The sequence below is a fragment of the Ailuropoda melanoleuca genome, chromosome 1 (genome assembly GCF_002007445.2).
Source record: "Ailuropoda melanoleuca isolate Jingjing chromosome 1, ASM200744v2, whole genome shotgun sequence".
Taxonomy (NCBI): Eukaryota; Metazoa; Chordata; class Mammalia; order Carnivora; family Ursidae; genus Ailuropoda; species Ailuropoda melanoleuca.
The window spans coordinates 194,655,469-194,663,737 of NC_048218.1; the positions used below are offsets into that span (position 1 = coordinate 194,655,469).

Genomic DNA, 8,269 nt, shown 5'->3' on the forward strand with positions numbered 1-8,269 from the left:
GACAGGCTGGCATTTGTGTGGGGGTGAGTGGGGAGGGAGAGAGTTTGGTGGAGTGGGGAGACTTCCAGATTTAGAGTCCATAGGCCCAAAGGAAGACACTCTCTTTGTTTTTTTTTTAATGTTCGTGGGATTTTCATGATTTAAATTCTTATTTTATTAATGTTTCACAGTAAGTGTGAGGAGTAAAGACAAAGACGGAGTAAGGGAAAGGAAGAAAAGTATCCTTCACGTTCCTTGAACTACTGAAGAATGTACTGGAATAAGAAAGTTCGGTAAAAGTATCATGTCCCTATTACCAAGGAGTGCTTAGTGGAGATATGTGACAGGGACAAGGCAACTCTTCAGGTGTGGTAGAAGTGACTGCCAACAGAGAATTAACCCTACATCAGACTTGGCACACATGGAAGACTGCACAATGCAGCTGCTATACAGTTGGGCAGATGAAAAGTTGACTATCCACCTGAGTAGGAACACGTATGCCCCTTCCCTGGTCCGAGTGTCTCTTCCTCTCCAGTAGGAAAGGGAGACCCTACACACCACGTAGCAATGGTAAAACTGTTGGGCAAGACTCTTTAAGAAAAGAGAAAGATTTCTTTTTTATATTTGCTGGTAGTGTTGATTGACCAGCAGTGACTTCTTTGACTTTGGGGCAGTGGCATTGTGTCCTGGTGATAACATAATCTACACTCAAAACTCTTAAAAGGCATAGGAGAGTGAAAACAAGGCCTCTTTAGGACCTAGACTAGTAGGAAGGGTAGTATGTGGGTTCTGTCTAAGGGTAAGGGCACGAAACAGCTAATTCTATACCACCACAAATGAACTGCCACAGATAAATGAGACCTTGGCTTTTTCCATTCACACAAAAACTCACCTTTCCTAGCTTATACTACTAAATCTAAGGTCAGCTTAATCACAGGTTGGGATACTATTACTCTGTTTTCACAGTTAAGGTGAAAAAATACATTCTTAATAGGTCTTTTCCCCAATTAAATGGAAAAACTTAAAAACTAGGGTCTCTTCTCATTATTTTATTTATTGGGAGCAACCCTTAAAACATTTCCTGACATTTTTTTTTTAACTTACAAAATTGTAAGATGAAATGGACAGGGAGAAATTATTTCATGAATCATAGAAATGGTCAAGATTTATCTAATTTTATCCATTGAGCAAAGACAGCTAAAGGGAGTAAGTTCTTTAAAGAAGAACCTAAATGTGTTTAAAGTGAAGGATAGTACACAAGCTTTTTTTTTTTTTTCTGAATGGAGAAAAAAAAGGATACATGGAATTGAACAGGATGGGAAGGAATGTGTCCATTAAACAAACACCTACGATTTGTGTAACAGTTCTGTCAGAGTGGTGTCACTGTCTTTGGCAGTGATCTCATATTTTGGGTACCTAGAGTGAGATTATATAGCTGGGTAATGGCTGGGTATAGTGAGTGGATTTTAATTTCAATTCACAGCAAACGATGACAATCACAGATTTAGCATTTAGTTTGTACATCCTCTGTACCCGAATCATTCATTGCTAAGCTTAAGCTTTAGGTGAGAAAGCTGTTTTCTCCGATCACTCCTTGGTGATTACTCAAGGACTGCAGTTTGCTCCAACCCAAGAGGTGGTTTTCTTAGTAGTGAAAATATTCAATGCTAAATAGGAGACTGAAGTCTTGAAAATATTTTACAGTGGTGACAGGTGTTTTGGTTCGGGAATAGGCTCTTTAACACATCAAATGCATGGTCTCCCTCCCCTCCACTTTTAAAGATTTTATTCTTTTAAGTAATCTCTACACCCAAGGTGGGGCTTGAACTCACAATGCAGAAATCGAGAGTTGCGTGCTCTACCAACTGAGCCTGCCAGGTGCCCCTGCACATTATCTACTTTTAAGTGTTACATTTTTTTTTTTTAAGCAACAGAATTATATTTTTTTGGCTTTAAGTAGTGCTTCCTTCTATATTTGAAGGTTTCCTTGGTAGATATTACTGTCTCTTCCTACAGCTCAAAATTTCCCCCTATCTGGGAGGTTTTCTTAGAGGCTACCTTAGAAGCCCCTGTCCTCCTAAGAAACAGCCTAGGGGATGAGACTTCGGAGGTTGCAGAACTGAGGATTCGAGGTGGATTGGGATGTGGGTTCAGCCTTACAATACTTAATCCACTGGTGCTAAAACGTGGGTCCTTGCCTTCCAGCAGTTTCCTGTAAGCGGCTATCTCAATACCAAGAGCTATTTTGACACTGAGCGACTCCTGGTATTACTGAAGGTGGAGGGCCATCTCACACTCCTGGCGTTCCTGAGATCACTCTCCACCTGCCCAACGCTGCCTTAGTAGCTAGCTGCGTCTGCACTGTGCCGCTCTTCCCGCTCCGGGATCTGCCTCTCCAATGACCCCTTGGCCCCGGGCAGCCCCTCAATCTCCACGGTACTTGCCTGCAGCTAACGACGCTGGTACCTGTGAATCTCCTGGCGGCCGACCTGGATGGCCTCAGTGCTGTGCGCTGCCCACTAGTTCGGGCCGGCAAACTTGGATTGATACACTCCTCCACTGACCCGGGTAGCCAGGGACACATTGCGCGCAGATCTCGCTCAAGGCGGAGCTCAGGTGTGGTTGGGCCCTGGCCACGTCCACCTCGGAAGTGGCCTGCGACGCCGCCTGCAGCTTGGCCACCTCCTCCTCTTGTACCCGGCGCACGAAGCTAGTTCAGAGACTCCAGCTTTTTCTCCAGGTCCGGGAGGGCCAGTGAGGCGCCATCCACGTCATGCTGCCGCGCCCTCACCGGGCCCTTGGCTCTCTTCCTCAAAGCGTGACCACAGCAGCTACACCTCTTCTCCCAGGCGGTCGTGAAGCAGCGGGGCCTGCGCGTGCGCCGAGCGCGCCTCCTTCAGCTGCGCGCGCAGCTGGCGCCGGAAGAGCTCGGCACAGGGCACGCGACGGGTCGGCCTGGTGCTGCTGGGCTAGGCGCGCGCGCTTCTGCGTCTCCGGCTCCTGCCTTTCCTCCGTGAACACGGCGAAGCGGTCGTCGAGGCCTTGCAGCTGCTCCTCATTGGTGCAGATGATCCTGGGCTCATCGGTGTGCGCAGCCACCAGACTCAGGTCCAGCCAGTTGGCCGCCGCAGAGCCCCCGGCGGTGGGCCCAGGCCGAGTGACGAGGCCAAGGAGCAGGCGGCCCGAGGAGGCCACACCGCAGAGGGACAGCGACTGCGAGGTACCTGTGCCCCGCACGCTGGAGCGTCACGAGGACAGGCGAGGGCCATCCCCGAACACCTTGTGGTAGCAGGAGGAGGCGCACAAGTAGTGCTCTGAGCTGAATGAGTCTTCTGGTACCAGGACCAGGGCTGGGGGAGCGGCTGCTGCTTTGAAGCTACAGACGAGTCTCGTTCAGGAGGTGGGTCGGACAGCCCAAGAAGAGACGCTCGTACCCGCCCCACCCGCACTCCTCCTCCACCCGTCCCACAGCACGGCTCATCCATTGCCACCTCCAGTATCTGGTCGAGTGCTGATGTCTCCCCCTCATTCTCCCTGTCCGTCCACCCTACACTTGTCCTCTTCCGGTACTACCTGTCCAGCTTCTCCTGGTCCCTTTTACGGCTTCCTCCACCTCCATGGCTAAACTGCCGTACTCTCTCGATTGGAGCTCCTGCCAGCCCTGAAGCTGTGCTCTGTCATTTTCACGGAATCTCCCACTCTCTTTAGCTTCACCACTGGCCCTTGCTCCCTGACTGTAATCGTACTCAGGTTTCTCCTACCCGAAACTAGCCAACCAAACAAGAAATCAAACGACAAACACACACATAAGCAAGACCACTTTCCCTCCACTCTGCAGGCCCCGCTAAGCAAGTGCCTTCCCTGTTTCTCTTCATCACAAAACGTCTTTAAAAAGTCATCTTTGTCAACTGCTTCCATCCGGATACCACCCACTGTCTTCTTAATCATAAGCTGGCTTCAGCTCTTACAACTCCATAATAATTTTTTAAAGTCGGTAGTCAGTTGGTTACCAAATGCAGTGTTCCGTTTTATTCTTATTTTGCCTAATCACTTTATGTGATTGACCCTGTTCCCTCATGCTAATCACCTCCCCACGCCTGTGAAATTCTCACCTCCTCAGGCTTCCTTGATGATAATTTCTCGTATCTCCTTTTATCCCTGTGTCTCCTCGTCTTCTTTTCCAGCTTGAAATATAAGTTTCTCCTAAGAATCCTTCACCCTCTACTCCATCCTCACTTCTGTATGGTCTCTTAGCAAGCCCATTCAGTCTCGTGGCTTTAATTCTTCCTTGTGGCTCATTTCTGAGACCCCATCTCTAGCCCTGACAACTGCTTGTTGAAAGTTTCCACCTGTGTCTTCTACCAGTGTATTGATCTTAACAGATTCAAATCTAAATCCTTATTTTCTTTCCTGAACATTTACTTCTTCCCATTTCTGTTAATTAAGATCTTTCTAATTGCACCAGCTTACAACTTTGATAGAATCTTTAATTCTCCCCTTTCTTTTGTCCTACATCTGATTAGTGGCCAAGTTCTATTAATTTTGTTCGAAACATGTATCTTTTGTGTTCGTTCTTTCCTTTCTTCCCCCGCTAATACCCTCTAGTTCAAGATCTCGCTTCCTCCCACTTCCTTTAAGGACATAGTCGCCTAGTAGGTTTCCGTGCTTCCAGTCCTACCCTCCTGAGCTTCATCTTATAGTCTGACACACCACTACCATATTAATTCCTGAGGCACACATCTAAGCTGGTTATTTCCCTGCTCAGACACTTTCAGGGGCTGCCTAATACCTAAACCACAAAGACCTGAATGCATGCAGTACAGGCAGGACCCTCTACCCGTAGCTCCAGACCTCCTCTCCAGTTTTACTTCCTGTGAGTTTTTTCCCCTACCAGGTTTTTACTTTGGTCACCAACACACAAGCACATGCTGTAGTTTTACATCCAACACCAAGAAACAAAAACTCTAACTCAAAAATGACGTAAAAACCATATTTATTTATGATTTAGTTGATAAATAAACTTATCGATTATATGCCGTATACAAAAAATTAGGACAAGTTCTGAAGCAGGATGGGCCCAGGGCAGAAAGGTCTCCACTGTGTTTCTGCTACTTTGTGATTCTCTTGATGGAAATGAGTTCTCCTTTGCTAAGGATCTCCTCCACTTTGGAACTCACACTGCACTGATCACAGTGTGCTTTGTGTTATAATTACCTGTTACTGTCTTATCCCTGCTGGGATTGGTGGAGGCCCCAATAAATTACACCCTTCTCCCCACTTGAGAGGGAGGAGTGGCAGATAAGATCAAAACAATACTTTATTACTGATAAAACTGGTTCTGAAGAAAGGTGCCTTGTTGTGCTGCAACAATAGGCTTCCTAAGACACAAAACACCAGAGTTTGACAGACTCCTCTGCAATCACAGGTAGGGTTAGAGGACACCAGGATCCTGCTGTGGCAGAGGCAGGGGGGGGCGGGGGGCTGGCGCACAAGGGTGCACATCCCTGTCAGATCTTTGTAAGTTACATCCAGGGAACTCCCTCCTCCGCAGGGAGGGGTAAGGCACGGGATAACAGCACAGGGGTGTTTAGGAAAGAACATCTCTTCTAGGTATCATAGAAGTCAGAATCCTCTCTGATAAAATTGTGGACTTCCTGACATCAAGGACTGTATTTTGTATACATCTTTTAGGTGACATATTAGATGCTTAATAATGTCAGACAATTAAATTATATGCCATAATTATTACTATAAGTTATGTAATTATTGTATACCATTGAATCCAGACATTATTATATAATAAATTTGATATGATGTTATACCATAGATTTAGAACATATTACGCAGTTATTTATATTAACAAATTATTAAAATTCAAGAGACTGCTGATAGGCAACAGTGCCATTACCAGAGACTTACCTAGGAGAAGCTGGTTATTACACAGGAAAACAAATTATTCTTGGGCCGGCATAGCATGAGGAGAGGCACATAGAGAAAATGAAGACACGCCTAGTTCCTTCGCACATCCAGAGGTAATGATCAAATAAAACAACGTTTCCTGTAAAGAATTATTAAAATCATATCAAAACTGCTAGATTTTTATTTGCTTTCAAAATTCATGAGAAAACTCCCTCATTTTATTTTTTCAAGAGTGAATCATTTTGTACCACCCAGACACTTCATATGATGCCAGCCATCTGGATCTGTAGAAAATTAGTGTTTGAGAGTCACTGTTTTCAATTTTCATTAAGATATTTGGTGTCAAGTAGATGCAGCACAAATGTTTCTCTTTGAAGTGCCTTAGTACTGATGCATCACGTAATTCACAATTTATACACATTAGTTTATTTGGAGGGGTCTTGATAGAAAAATACACTAACAAACGCCATTCAGGATATTTGAATAACTGAGTTTGGGTGGATGAAATATTGATGTAAACCTTAGAACTTAAACTTGGGTAGTAATACCATATATGCATAGAATCTGGCGAGTGTGTGTGTGTGTGTATCGTGCAGGACACTTACTTGGATAACAGTCAAACACACCTAAAGGAATGGTATTTCTCTCTGTGTGTGTGTAGGTAGAACTTTGTGCTCTTAGGGGAAATAAATGTATACACTTATCGCAAGTACTCTGGGGTCCCTAGGATTGCTCCTGGGACTTAATTTAACACATTATCCTATTACCATAAGGGGCTTGGAAGTTGAATTTGGAACTTTTTGTTAGATCTTACAGCTACCTGAGATAGTTCTGGGAGGTAGAGATATATACCAAGGCCCTCAGAGGAAACCACTGAATAATAAGGGAATGTCAGTTGAGACAAGACAGTGTTTGTGGGCATTGTGCTGCTTCCCTTGTGGTACTTGGGGGAGAGTGAGCTTCTTCTCGCTGGGGGAGTGCTGTGTGCAAACCTGGAAGCTCTCTACGGTCTTCTGAAAGAGCTCTTTGCACCGGTGGCTCCTGAGGTCCAGGGGGTCCCTGTTAGGAGGGGTTTGCTACAGTCCTGTAGCAGTAACCTCTGGAGGAATGTCTTGGGGACACTGATGAGTGCTCTAGGGGAGGCTGATGATATTACTACTAAAAAGAAAAAATCCACAAAGATGCTGACTAGAAATCTAGAAAAGCTGGGGCGCCTGGGTGGCACAGCGGTTAAGCGTCTGCCTTCGGCTCAGGGCGTGATCCCGGCGTTCTGTGATCGAGTCCCACATCAGGCTCCTCCGCTATGAGCCTGCTTCTTCCTCTCCCACTCCCCCTGCTTGTGTTCCCTCTCTCGCTGGATGTCTCTATCTCTGTCAAATAAATAAATAAAATCTTTAAAAAAAAAATAGAAATCTAGAAAAGCTGCTCGTACCTCAAATCCCAGGAAGGAAAGGAATGGCCAGATAACAGTGTTGTATTTTTTTAAAAGGTCCTTTGTGAGGGGCTTTTGGCTTCCTGCATACAGTGCCTTCCATGGGAAATGTAATTTAAGTCCTTGTCCTCTGTGTGCCTACTAGAGGAAAAGGAGTGAAGGCAGAGGTCACTTTCTGCTTTAGGAACCATCTCCACCAACATCAAAAACCCAAAACAAACATCTCCCTTAAATGGAGAGAATAATAACTGGATTATATTTGGAGCGATAGACGAAGTCCCCAAATCTCTTAATGGAGGCGTAAGATCAGTGAAAGCCTATGAAGGGAGTCTCAAATTCCGGGTTAGAATGTGACCCTGCCGAAGAAGACAGCGCATGTACGTACTTAAAGCTCTTTGTACAGGTACATACATACATGGGGGTGTAGCGCTATGGAAGAATTCACGCCCCTAGATGGACACCGGCTCCTTCCACTGCCCTCATGCTACTCCACGTTCTACCTACTCCCAGACTGATCCTTCCTTTCATTCATCAGACACTTCGAAGAGAAATTTCTATCTTATACATAGACAAAATGAGTGCCACTCACCATCCCTTAGAGAACAAAGCTAAACAATACATTGTCTAGCCTATGGTAACTGATTTGGCTAATGACAACTATGTCAAGATGGCCTTAAGTCCTTAGAGAACTAACAGTGTTGGTGTTTGATGGGAGAATACATCACCACCAAAAGAGATGGTCCTTCACAAATTTTTGTATATGTTGCTCAGGATTCACTTATATATATAATATATATATTTTTATGTATTTGTAAATAAATATATTTTATATATTTATATAATATACTGCACTGTGAGGATTTAGGTTTTTTATCAAATTACAATAATAATAATACATTGTAAATAAGTATATGTTATAAATATATTAATTATATATAA

General features: G+C 44.7%; 1 pseudogene; it reads right to left on the minus strand.

The window, feature by feature from the left end:
• Positions 1-1,880: 1,880 nt before the first annotated feature.
• Positions 1,881-8,269, minus strand: part of LOC100480121 — a 9,904-nt pseudogene continuing 3,515 nt past the window's right edge.